Below are 13,817 nucleotides of genomic sequence, written 5' to 3' on the forward strand. Positions count from 1 at the left end.
GTATGTATGTATGTATGTATTTTTATTTGAGAGAGAGTGAGAGAGCACAAGCAGGGACGAAGGGCAGAGAGAGAGAGAGGGAATCCCAAGCACTCAGTGTGGAGCCCTACACGAGGCTTGATCTCCTGACCCTGGGATCATGACCAAAGCCAAAATCAAGACTCAGACGCTCAACCACTGAGCCACTCAGACACCCCTGAACACTCTAAATTTTAATAAATTTCTTTTGTAGTTGCTTCGCTGTATATAAAAATTCTCATATTTTTTCAGGTGATTCTTTTGCCATTTTGAGGCTTACACCATCTACAAGGTGTAATAATTTAATTTTTTTCTTTTTTATACCTATGCATCTAATTTTTGTTTTATGCTCTCTCATAATTGTCAAAAACTACCTATTAAATAATAATCATAATATTGGACTCCTTTATTTTATGCTGGATTTTTCATGAGACTGTTTCTAGTAATTACCTTTAAGCACAATGTTCACTTTTGATTTAAACTACATTCTTCATTACTGTAAGAAAGCATCCTTACATTTCCATTTCCATTCACGATTTTATTAGGGATAGGTTCTAATGTTGGTCAAATTCCTTTTTCAGTACCTATTTAGATAATTATTTTTAAATGTTTAATTCACTGATGGGACGTACCAATATCTAAGCATCTTCTAAAATGGAACTTTCCTTAAATTTTTCTCTTAAGGGTGGAATTTATTTTTTATAGGTCACTGCAAGAGATGAGATTCTACCTAGAAATAAGAAACCCACTGAGAGGCAAAACTTCACACAGCATGTATAGTTTGGAACTGTTTAAGTATAGTTTTGTTGTAAAAAGTGCTATAATAAAGAAACATATTTAAGGGCACCTGGGTGGCTCAGTCAGGTAAGCTTCTGACACTCGACTTCGGTTCAGCTCATGATCTAACAGTTCATGAGTTTGGGCCCCATGTTGAGCTCTGTGCTGACAGTGCTGAGCCTGCTTGGGATTCTCTTTCTGTGTCCTTCTTCTGCACTCTTCCCCTCAAAAATAAATAAATAAACATTAAAAACAAAAAGACATTAAAAACAAATTAAAAAACATTTAAAAAGACTTCTTTGTAGAGAAACAAAAATACAAACTTACACCAAACATAGTACACTACAAACAACTTTACACTTCAGCTGTACAATCTAAAAGTTAAAAGGTCCATGAATGCCATCCTCAGCTTGGAATGTATAGTCTTCAGAGGTAGTCTCCGGTACAACATTTTTTAAAAATATAATTTATTGTCAAATTGGTTTCCATACAACACCCAGTGCTGATCCCAACAAGTGCCCTCCTCAATGCCCATCACCCACTTTCCCCTCTTCCCTACCCCCATCCACCCTCAGTTTGTTCTCAGTATTCAAGAGTCTCTTATGGTTTGCCTCCCTCCCTCTCTGTAACTTTTTCTTCCCCTTCCCCTCCTCCATCATCTTCTATTAAGTTTCTAAAGATCCACATATGAGTGAAAACATATGGTATCTTTCTCTGCCTGACTTATTTCACTTAGCATAACACCCTCCAGTTCCATCCAGGTTGCTGCACATGGCCAGATTTCATTCCTTCTCATTGCCAAGTAGTTTTCCATTGTATATATAACCACATCTTTATCCATTTGTCGGTTGATGGACATTTAGTCTCTTTTCATGATTTGGCTATTGTTGAAAGTGCTGCTATGAACATTGGGGTACATGTGCCCCTATGCATCAGCACTCTTGTATCCCTTGGGTAAATTCCTAGCAGCTAGCACAACATTTTGATCCACCTCTTCCTCTACAGAGAAATACTTTTCAATCAAGTTCAATGAAGTTTTGTACACAGACTCATTTTTATGGTTCTATACAGCTTCAATATTGTTCAGACCTCCACAGCCTTTCAATCATTATACTGAGTTTCTCAGTTTCACCCAGTCACTTAGCAGCCTGAAAAATGTCTGAAGTGCCATCTAGAATAACCAGAACAATTTTGGTATCTTTCGCAGTTAAGAGGTTCATCAATGGTTCTATTATGCCACTACAAATTGGGGTACAATCTATTCAACCACGTGTATAGTTGGTCACAGCACTTACGGCTTCCTTTTGTGCCTTAAGGTCTGCCTTTGAGAGAACAACAATGAGGAAGAGGAATAATCCATGATTTACAACTTGCTGTATCTGGCCCTAACAACCAGCTGTGATTTTTGACATTGTCAACATGGCTTTCTTCTGAATATTAGTTTTGGGGTTTGTTAGCAGTCTTGGAAAGGTAGCAAGTGCTCCTCATCTGTTACAATGTGAGTCTGTTCGTCTGTCCCACAGACAATATGTTCTAGTGCAGGAGTCACAACGGGCAATTCATAGCTCCCAGAAGCTTCATAAACTGGGGCACAATTCCTGTGTTCACAACCATTTCAATCGTTCATTTGGATCATCTGTAAAGTAGGAAAATGGCCCTGCAGACATGTGCTAATACTTCTGGATCATCATGGTGCAGGAGACGAAGTAAGGTAGGAGGAATCTGTTCAACAGCACCTAATGGGGGTGCAGGATTCTTGTTCGATAAAGGTTTGAAAGTGTTTAGGCAGGTTATATAAGTAACCACATGCTAAAGATGACATACCGCAAGGCGAGCCAGCAGCGGGTCAACTGCACCGTACCTGGTGACCACGTTTCAGAAAACTGAACCATCACCTGCAATGCTTCCTGGAGGCCACACAGCTTATTCGCTGATGTGGGCAAGGGGAGATGCCGACAGAGAAATGAATGCTGGGATAGCACCCCCATCTACCACAGCCTTGGTCCGCTCTGTGCCCCAGAGGCCCAAGCACATTCAAACTGAATGGGACTATAATCATTTCCACCCAAGAAAGACACAAATTTTGGAATCAAACCAGCCCAGATTATGATGTCAATAGTGGTGGGGATGGGGGTGGGGATTTCCCTAGAAAGCAGTGTCCTGGCAGCTTGAGCAGCTTGAAGGTGGCTTTCCAAATTGTTGTTGCTATTTATGCCTTTGACAAGTCATCAACACAGCAATTTACAGTGCCCTGATTGTTGCGATTTTCCTGCAGTGGAGAAGCAGCGTCATCAGGAAATGAGCTTACATTTCTCCTTTTCAGCATCTGGTCATCCTTCTTAGCTTTCCTCAGCTCCACATTAACTTCTACTCAGTGCCACCTCATTCCTCATTTCTGTACTGTCTTTTCCCTCCTTTAATCTGTTAAGGTGAAAATTAGCATTTTCATTGGCCCAGAGGGTTGAGAGACAAAGGGAGAAAGGAGTTGGGGGGGGGGGGGGAGGCGCTCAGACCTCTCCAGGAGGCAGTGCTGGGCTCACAGGCTCTCAAAAGGTCCATTGCAGTTCAGCTCAAAGACGATGGTTGTCAAACTTTCCTTCTATTCTTGAGATGACTTTGGTCATGAGGGGTTTACGATATGGTGTTGGATTACAGCCACCGGCATCACACAGAAGGCGTTCACATCTGCATTGCTGTAGTTTTCTACAGGGAGCAGGAATTTGAGCAGCATATCAAACAATTAGGATTTTTATGGGACCCCAAGCTGGTCAATGTTAGGCAGAAACAGCATAAATGAGGGCATCTGAGTTGCATCAGAAACCATCTGATGGAGCGTGGCCCCAGGAGACCTGAGTGATGGAGGGGACGTGCGCTCTCCGGCTCTCCGGGAGCCTGGTGGGTGCTGGACATAGGTCCTGTCTCAGGTCTCAGCCCCCCCACCCCCCCCGCTGATGCACAGCATGTGAGGAAGGCGAAGCCAAAGACAAAATCTTGCTATTCTGCTTCTGGAGCTACTGGAGGATCAGTGAGGGGTCTCTGTGCTGCCTCGGGTCGTTGGCACCATGCAGCTTCTGAAAGTTTACTTCTAAGCACACCTGGAAATGCATGTTGTCTATGCAGGACCTCCTCACGGCAGCCCCTGCGGCATTTGGGTGGGCTGTGAGTCATGATTCTCGCAGCAGTAATTCCAGAGTTTCTTAAAATTGCTCAAAAAATGATGCCCTGGGGAAAGGGGATGGAAAGCTCCCCTCCCCCACCCCCAGGACGTCCCTCCAGGGAGACATTTAGTTTGTTCATGGTCATTTAATAGGTTTAAAAAGTTGCTTGCAAAAACAAAGAGACGTTTCCCCAAAATTGGAATTCCACAGCAGCTCCAGCAATTATCTGTTAAATACTAAGGCCAGCGGGAACTAAGGAATATGTAAAATAGTCCTTACTAAAATCTTTGGAGAGCTACCTTCTTCTGCCTAAATTCACTTCCTGGGGACGTCATGATGTCTCTGCCATGTTTTGTATAATAATAATATTGGAGAACATTACTAAACACATAAAAATACCAAGCTAAACATTAGCTTGTTCAATTTCATTTCAACCCATAAGTCTATAATCATAACCAATGGATAAATGATGATTTAGACTCAGATGTGTCAATTGCATTTGCCTTAGTCACAGGGCTATTTAAGTGGGAAAACTTGCGTTAGCTAATGTTGCTTGCTGAGAGAGAGGTTATGTAGATGGCGAGAGGGCAAACTGCATTAATCCAATCCAACAAGTATTTATTGAACAGCTAATGTGAACCAGGCACCAACCATACCCTGCTAGACTTGGTGATCAAAGTCTAGACTCAATTAATGACATAGGCAAGAATCTGAGGTTTCCATTCAACTTTCTGCCTTTTTCCTACCGATCTCTCTTTTTTCCCCTACCCCAGCCTTCCTATGTCTCATTGTATTTTAAAATTCTTTTGAGTACACTGTGATTGAAAGGTAATAGTAGCAGTAATGAAAACAACAACAATGGAAGTAATCAGTAATATTTATTGACTCCATACTATTTACCACTGTTCTAACTGCATTAACTCATTTACCCCTAACATCACATTGGGGTCAGTGTTATGATTGCTGTACAACATTAAGGCACTTACTTAAGCCCACGTGGACAGACGTGTCAGAGCCAGGGTTTGAATTTGATCTCAGTTTTTCTAGCGAATAGTCCAGGAGCCAGGCTCCAGCAACCCATGCGCCAGGAGCACCTGCTAGTATGTTTATGGAAGGAATGCAGGGCAAAGTTTAACTCAGCCGGACAATAAAGTGCTATTGTCACTCTGGCCTCTATATTTAGGAAATATCATGAAGAAATCTGGCTGAAACCAGAGGGAAAAAAATAATAAAAACCAAAATTAAAAAGTAATGAAAATTAGGTTTGTGAAAAAATATTTAGAGTTTGAATTCTATGATGCATGGAGACCTGAGTGTTTTCAAGGATACAAAGAGCCATATGAAGGAGTTATGACTAGTGATTAGCCACTTCTACCGAAGGGACAGCAGAAGAAACAGAGACCTTTAAATAGAAGAGCTAAGTAAGATATAAGGTAATGCTTTCTGACAGCTTGGTGAGAACCATTGGAAAATCTGCAAAGGGGTAATTCACGAGATTTAGAGAAGAGGGCATGAATTCCAGATGGTTAAAGTGTCATTCTGTCAAAGCTTTGGACAAATGAGTGCTTTGCAGAGTGTTCTCTGTGCAGCTCCAGCAGTTAATTTATTCCCTCAGTCTTTATTGAGTATCTACCATTTGCCAATTACTTTGTGAGCTGCCTGGTTATTACAGTGGTGAAGGGAAACCCATGTAGGTTCAGCCTTCATGGAATTTACAGTCTAATGGAGCAGACAGATAAAAAATCAAATCACCTCCTAATAAATAGAAAACTGCCTGACTAGACATCCTGAAGGCATCTGTCTTCCCGCCCCCCCCAACCCCCCCCCAACTTCCTGCCTCCATTGGCTCAACCAAGCTGAGCACCCGGCCTTGCTTAAGGCCCCCGGGGAGGCAGGCTGGGGTAGAAATCCTAGAAGGATCCACGGGTGGCAGCTTCTGTAAAATAAAAACTCAAACCCTCAAGGAATGAAGATTCCCAAGGTGAGACGAAGTAGTTAGTTAGAGCAGATAGTCCTAAAACCCGAAAGCGATTTTTTCAGGCTTGAGGGGAAGAAAGAGGACGAAGAAATAAAGACCAGTGGTTCCGGGGGAGAAAAGTGCTAGACGTAACGACACCCCAGGAGTGGGGTCCCAGGAGCCGAGGGGATCTGCGATCCCTTTCCAGCTTCACGGCCCCCCTGGAGGGTGGTGACACCCCAGGGGAGAAATCTCTTCAGGCAGAACAGCGCTGCTTTCTATCTGGTTTATGGAATGGATTTCACGTGGGGAAAGGATTCTGTGGCTGAAGTTTGAAAACTGCTGGACAAACCATTTCTTAATGGCTTTATTCTGAACATTTCGCACTTTGAATCCAGGCTAGGGTGACCGTGGGACCCCTGTTTTCCCCACGCAGGCACCCCAGTTCCCCCAGCTTCACTTGCGCACGTACATTTATGCTCTTCGTTCCCTCCTTTTGGAGGTGATGGGCACATAGATGCTTCTCCTGTGCCCCCACCCCCACCCCCACACCACTCTTGGGTTCTTTTACTTCCAGTCCTTCCTCTTTCTCCTTCTTCGTCTTTCCATGCTCTTCTCTCTTTCTTTTGCTTCCACCTCTTTGCCTACACTGCATGGATGAATTGTTCGGTTAGAAAGATAATAATCCACAAAGTATTAGCTTAGGGAGTGTTGTCACAGAATAATGTACATCTTAAGAATGGTGATTTTCCAGGACAATCACTGTAGTCATGGTGGCAAATATTTACCGGATGCCTGTTATTTACCAGGTGTTGGGTTAAATGTGTCAAAGGATAGCCTCCCTTCAGCCTCGCAACAAACAATATGGGTCAGGCATTGTTATTAGTGCCTCATGACAGAGAGGAAAATTAAGCACAGAGATTTTAGGTAATTTGCTCAAGTTCACTCCACTAATAAAAGTGGCAGAGGTGGAATTTTAATCCAAGCAAAATCCAAGTTCTTCACCACTTGCTATCATGTCCTGGAGCAAATAGAGCTTATTCTTCTATTCGATTGTACTTGTTGAGTTCCTCACACAGTACAGCACTTGACCAGCTAAGGCCCCATCACCATGTAGTCATTGTTATCTCTCTACAGATCACATTCTTCAGTAAATCTTTATAATTGTTAAAACATACAAATAAGGAAGTAGATGCTCATTACATATCTTTCCTAGATTGAAAAGTGACCTTGGAGAATTGAAATTGTCCAGATGTATAAGTTTATAGTATAAATAATACAATAATCTATACACAATAGCCTAAAATGACATAAGATACATATTTCCTACTTCATCTTTAGCCTCAGATTCTATATACTTATTATTTAGTTTAATAATTTATAACCAATAGTAAACAGAGTAAATACATCTGATTATATTTGTCAAGCTGTTGGGTTTATCTGTGAATTCTTTCTTCCTTGTAGCTTTCCTTTGAGAATCATTGAAACTTGGGCCTACTTTTGACATTTGGCGAATCTTAGCCTTAGTAATTTCTCACATGCTGGTAAATACTTGTGAGTTGATATACATGTGTGTGAGTGTTTACACAGGAAACCAAACTCCAGGAAAACAAAATTAGAGGAAGAATTAAGTACCTCAGAGTCACCTGTAAAGTTTTAATACATTTCTAACGTGGGATTGCCTTTGAAACAACAAAGTAAGATGGAAAATTGATTTAATTGCCTACTTAATTCAAATCCAAAAATATTTCATATCAAATATTTTTCTAATTAAGAATACATATTTGAAATATACAATTCATAGACTAAATTAAACTTTTTATTTAGTTTATTTATTTTTTGAGAGCTAGAGAGGGAGCGAGCAGGAGAGGGGCAGAGGGAGAGGTAGAAAGGCAATCCCAAGCAGTCTCCACGCTCTCAGTGCAGAGCCTGATGTGGGGCTCGAACTCACGAACTGTGAAATCATGACCTGAGTCGAAATCAAGAGTTGAATGCTTAATCGCCTGAGCCACGCAAGCTTCCCCATAGACTGAATTTTTCATGAGACCTCAGAGTGTAGGTTCATTTGGTTGCTTCCCAGAAGTAGATATGTTTCTGTCTCTTCTTGGTAATGAAGCTAGAACAGAGTTAAATATGGCGCCCAGATTGTATTATGTTTTACAATTCACAAAAGCCTTTCTCATACATGAGTTCATGGATAAAATCAGGGTTAAGTGGTCAGCATAAGGGCCATAGGGCTGAGCCTCTTAAACCTTTTTCATTCCTCTAAATCTGGTGCTTTTTCTAATACAATGCACACATCCTTTATGTTGGGCCACAGTTTAAAAAAATTTTTTTTTAAAAAATTTTTGTACAGTCCTTTTTTGTTAAAAATGTCCCTTCATCTGCAGAACTGTATGACCAAAGGTTCTTACCATGGGATTCATGAGGCTGCAGGGACCCAAGCCCTGTAGCCCCATGGGTGTTAGGGTTCTGTGGCCCTTTTAAAGTCAGGTGTAAATTGTTCTGTGTGTTTATTTGAGGCAATAGCTAGTGGTTTTGAAAACAGTCTTAAATCTGTGGATCTCTTGCTTCCAAAGACATAAGTCCACTGAGTTAGATATTCCCAAGTGAGTCTCCACCTCTTATTTTGTGATGTGCTTCATGATGGAGGATGCAGAACGACATGGTCATGTCATGAAAATAATGTCTTCGGAATGAATTTACGAGGCCATGTGGCCTGAGTCTCTTTGCTTTGCTTCCTGCTTGGTTAGGTAACTGGGAGATTACATTTTGCTTCTTACCAATATTTGGAGGAGGAGAATTTTATCATCAGTTGTGAAATTCTGCTACTCAGTGGAATTTGTTGTTCAAAAGTGGGATTTGAAAAATAAAAATTTTTCTCATTATCTAACTCAAAACAACAACCTAGAAATTAAGAGCACAGGTCCTAAAGCCAGAAAACTTGGCTTCTAATTTCTAAACTTGGAAATTCTAAATTTCTAGAATTTATTAACTGTGGAAAGATTTGTGAACTTCTCTATGCCCAGCTATCCTTTTATCCCCTTGTGACAAATATATATGACATAAAATCTGCGTGACCATTTTTAAGTGTACAGCTCAGTGGCATTAAGTACATTCATATTGTTGTGTACCTGTTGCTACCATCCATCCAGAACTTTCTCATCATTCCGAGCCTAAACTCCATACCCATTAAGCAATAACTCTCCATTCCTCATTCCCCCTAGGCCCTGGCAACCACAATTTTACTTTATCAATGTGACCACTCTAGGTACCTTATATAAGAGGAATTGTATAATATGTATACTTTTGTGACTGGCTTATTTTACTTAGCAAAATGACTTTTTTAAAAAAATATTTTAAACATTTATTTATTTTTGAAAGACAGGGAGCAAGGGAGGGGCAGAGAGAAACGGAGACACAGAATCCTAAGCAGTCCTCTGGCTCTGAGCTGTCAGCACAGAGCCTGATGCAAGGCTCAAACCCACAAACCGTGAGACAGTGACCTGCGCCGAAGTCAGATGCTTAACAGAATGAGCCACCCAGGTGCCCCATAGAACACTGCCTTTCAGTTTCATCCATGATGTAACATGTGCCAGGACTGTTCTCCTTTTGAAGGCTGAATTATATTCCATTGTATGTACATATATCACATTTTGCTTATCCATTCATCCATCAATGGACATTTGGGCTGCTTTCATCTTTTGGCCTTTGTGAATAATGCTGCTATGAACGTGTTCAAGACGCTGTTTTCAATTCTTTTGTGTATATGCCCAGAAGTAAAATTGCTGGATTATATAATACATTTATTTATTTATTTATTGTTTTGAGAAAGTGCCATTCTGTTTTCCACAGTGGCTGCACCATTTTACATTCCCACCAGCAATGCTGGAATAGGGTTCCAATTTCTCCACATCCTCACCAACATTTAATATTTTCTGTTTTGTTTCGTTTTATGGTAACTATCTTAATAGGTGTGGAATGGTATATCACTGTGTTGATTTGCATTTCCCTAATAATTAGTGATGTTGAACATCTTTTCATATGCAGTTTGGCCATTTATGTACCATCTTTGGACAAGTGTCTACTTAAGCCCTTTGCCCATTTATGAATTAGGTTTTCTTTGGTTATTGTTGAGTTGTAATTGTTTATATATTCTGAATACTAATCCCTTTTACTAAATGAATGATTTGCAAACATTTTCTCCCATTATGTGGACTGGTTATCCTTATCAAAATGGAGATTCTGTCTGTTCTTACTTCATAGGTGTGTTAGCTTCCATGGCCGTGGTAACAAATTAATACAAACTTGGTAGAATTTTGCAGAAGTTTATTTTCTCACTGTTCTGGAGACCTGAGTCTGAAATCAATAGTACTTGTTCCAAATCAAAGTATTGGCACTGCCATGCTCCCTCCTGAGGCTTTAGGGGAGGATCCGTTCCTTGCCTTAAGGAAGGATCCAGTTTGGGTAGCTGCTGGCGTTCCTTTCTCTCGGCTTCCATAGTCACGTGATGTCCGCCTCTTCTACCCGTCTCACATCTTCTTCTGCCATCCTCTTGGGGGCGCTTCTGGTGTCATCTGGGGCTCCCCCTGACAGTCCAGGATGATCGATCTCCTTGTCTCAGGATCCTTCATTAAATCACACCAGCAAGAGATATTTTTCCAAATAAGGTAATAGTCACAGAATCCAGGCATCAGGAACGGATTTGTTTAGGTGACCAGTACTCTGCCTCATAGAGTAGGACTCTTCTAAGGACTCACAAATGGACCTATGTTAATACCTACCACCGTGCCTAGGCTAGGGTAAGCATGTCATGAGTGTGGGAGCAGTTATCATTATTATTACATATTCAATAACAGAGGTGTCAATCACGTGAAGTAACTAATGACTTGAAAACACTAATGGAGATCTTCCTTCGATTTTTCTCAAGATTAGCAGCGACACTAACGGGAGGACCCCGAGAGAGAGCAAGATGGAGCTCATACGACCTGTCCTCTCCTCCCATCCATTTCTGCAGAGATGGAATCTGGTTAACACTGGTTCAGACCTTGGAAAAGAAACTGGCTCTCAAAAGCACAGTCTGAGAGCCAACTGCAAAGCCACGGCCCGGGCGATAAGGTGGGGCAGGGCCGTGGCTTGATATGCCTGTGAACATCTAGACTCCTGTCTTCCCCTGGGACAGTGGTGCAGCTCAAGAACAAAGGAGTGGTGAAGAAAGGACAGTTTGTATCAGCTTTAATCACTGAAATGTACTCTCTACAGACAGTGCTAATATCCAGTAAGCCTAGAAATGTCATTTTGACGATTTTGCTCAATTTCCCAAAGAGAAGTGAACACTAATTATATCTAAATGGACAAAGTGTACAAAAATAAATATGGCTTTACGTACATAATATAGAACACATACTGTACATAATAAAATGCAACTGAACCTAATACATTTACATATGCATAGACATACATATACCTATACTTCTCTTTGAAATATACAATTTATGGAATTTATTTAAAAGTTCAGAAAATAATCCTTGAATGCCTACTATGTGTCAGGCCCTTTCAGGGCTGCTGAGACAGTGTGAACAAAACTGACCAAAGCTTTGTTCTTATGGAACCTGCATTCTCCTGGAGAGAGAAAGATAGAGAGGGAACAAATAATTATGTCATCATGTCATGTGTCACATGATGAAATGGCAAGAGGGTGCTGTTTTCTACAGAATGGTGATTTGAGTAGGACTAAGCTCTAAAAACTGTGCAAAGGCATCCAGGAAAGTAGAGCTACTTAACACATCACAATTCTTTCCTAGCAGTGCACAGATAATGGTGTAACTGAAATCATAGTGTCTTAGAGTCACTGAAATACACACAAATACCTTTATACTGAGAATTACAGATTATAGAAGCATTAGAGATCATGCTTCTCACTTAAATTGAATTAGGCCAGAAACCGATCCCATTCCTTATTGTCCTCTGTGGTGTTAATTTTGGTGCATCTTTTTGGAAAATATTCAGTAACAGAAATCATGGAGACCCAACAATCTCTCTTTCTGATGGCCTAATCGTCACCAACTAGATCATCTCTTATGTATCCTCTTAAAGATCAGTATGTTGTGAAGTCCGAGCCTTCAGCATCTCAGAACGTGACCTCTGTTGGAAATAGGGTCATTGCCAATGTAGTTTGGTTAGGATGAGGTCATTAGGTGGGTCTTAATTCACATGACTGGTATCTTTATAAAAAGGCAGAAAGTTGGAGACAGAGACAGATATAAACAGAGGAAGGCAATGTGAAGAGACACAGGGAGAAGGCAACTATCTCAGAACCAAGGAGGGAGGTCTGGACCAGATCCTTCCTCTGCAGCCCTCAGAAGAAACTGACCCTGCCAACCTATGGCCTGACCATGAGAGGTTACATTTCTACGGCTTAAGCCACTTAGTTTGTGGTACTTTGTTACAACAACTCTAGCAGTCTAATACAATCATAATTTTAAAACTATCACTTATAAGTTCATAATTACAGAGAAGTAAACATTTAGTGATTAAAAGCTCCGAAAAAAAAATTCCAAAATATTCCTTAGGTCGTGGATGCTGTCACAATTAGATAAAAATCTGTTCTTAAGAGAAAGAGTCACCCAGGTTCTAAAATTTAGGCTCCAGGGCTACGTAGACAACATACATTGTCTTTCTACATTGTGTGCCATGGATATTTTCCATATTTGCAGGTCCCTACCAATGTATAACTTCCATTATTTCTCTAATAATGAGACTCAACCTACATTTTCAGGCACCATTCTGCCTAATGACAGAAAGTGTGGTCATCTCTCTGGAGTTTTGTATTTGAGCTTCAGTCAATTCATGATTCTGCCTTCTTTCTGAGGGGCATTCCACTTTGAGGTCAGCTATGGGTTCATGGTCCTGGCCGTGTGTGTTGGGGGGACATTGGGGAGGGGGACAGCACGGAGCTTCTGCTGTGCTCGGCCTGTTCTTAAACCTTCTGGCATCTGCTGAGCCATAACCATTCTGTCTGGGCCCCAGCAGGGACTGCTCCTCCCCGTTGGTCTGTATGACTGTGGACACCCGCTTGACAGTGTACATGAAGTCTTTCCCCTGCTGACCTTTCACCTCCTTCAAATGCATCAGCCTTCCCTCATGCCATTCATGCCCCTTCTTGGGGGGTGGTAGGGAGCTTTAGGATCTCTGCCATGTCCTTTGGAGGCTGAGCACAGTGTCTGGGACTGTCCTAGGCCTGTCTCCACCTAGACCTGCCATCACAGCTCTACAACTGCTGCAGAATAGAGGAGATTCTCACATCTTTGCTCTCTTGACTTATAAGTCACCTCTATCTTGAGGCCAACTTTTCTGGGGGCTTTCTCTTTGGACCCACCCACTGCACACACTTTCTGGAGCTCAAGTGGCCTCCGTGGAGGTCACCAAAGGACAGGGCTCCCTCCCTCCTCAGAATTATCACCGGGACCAGACCCGAGAGCACTTTGCTCTCCTTGCAGTAACTTGCTCTTCAAGTGAGCTGTCAGCTGGCACCTGTACCCAGCCTTTTGTTTGTCTCCCACCTCCTGAAAACTAAGAATTTTGAGATCGCTTGTCTCTGGAGCAGAAAAGACCTACATCTGGCAGTCAGAAAGGTGAATTCCTCGGAAAACAAGAACAGAAATAAAGTGATGCCCCCAAGGGACTTAATATGTCAAATATTATTTTGCCACATGTTTTCATTTTGATATGGTATATTTCCAGTGCTGATTTTTTTTTTCCTAGCAGAAGGGGGTTTACTTCTTTTATAATATTTTTGTTGTTGATAAGAGCCTTTGTTCTCCCTAGTGTCTACATCATACCTTGTTAGTTAGCTGGGTGCTTGAGAAAGTGTGTTATGTGTTATTTTGCATATTAGAAGAATTCAA

The 13,817-nt window shown here is 41.4% G+C and overlaps 1 pseudogene; it reads right to left on the reverse strand.

Moving 5' to 3' along the window:
• Positions 1 to 1,169: 1,169 nt before the first annotated feature.
• Positions 1,170 to 13,817, reverse strand: part of LOC144243206 (importin subunit alpha-1-like) — a 29,652-nt pseudogene continuing 17,004 nt past the window's right edge.

The sequence above is a fragment of the Crocuta crocuta genome, unplaced genomic scaffold (assembly GCF_008692635.1).
Source record: "Crocuta crocuta isolate KB4526 unplaced genomic scaffold, BGI_CrCroc_1.0 scaffold26, whole genome shotgun sequence".
Lineage (NCBI taxonomy): Eukaryota > Metazoa > Chordata > Mammalia > Carnivora > Hyaenidae > Crocuta > Crocuta crocuta.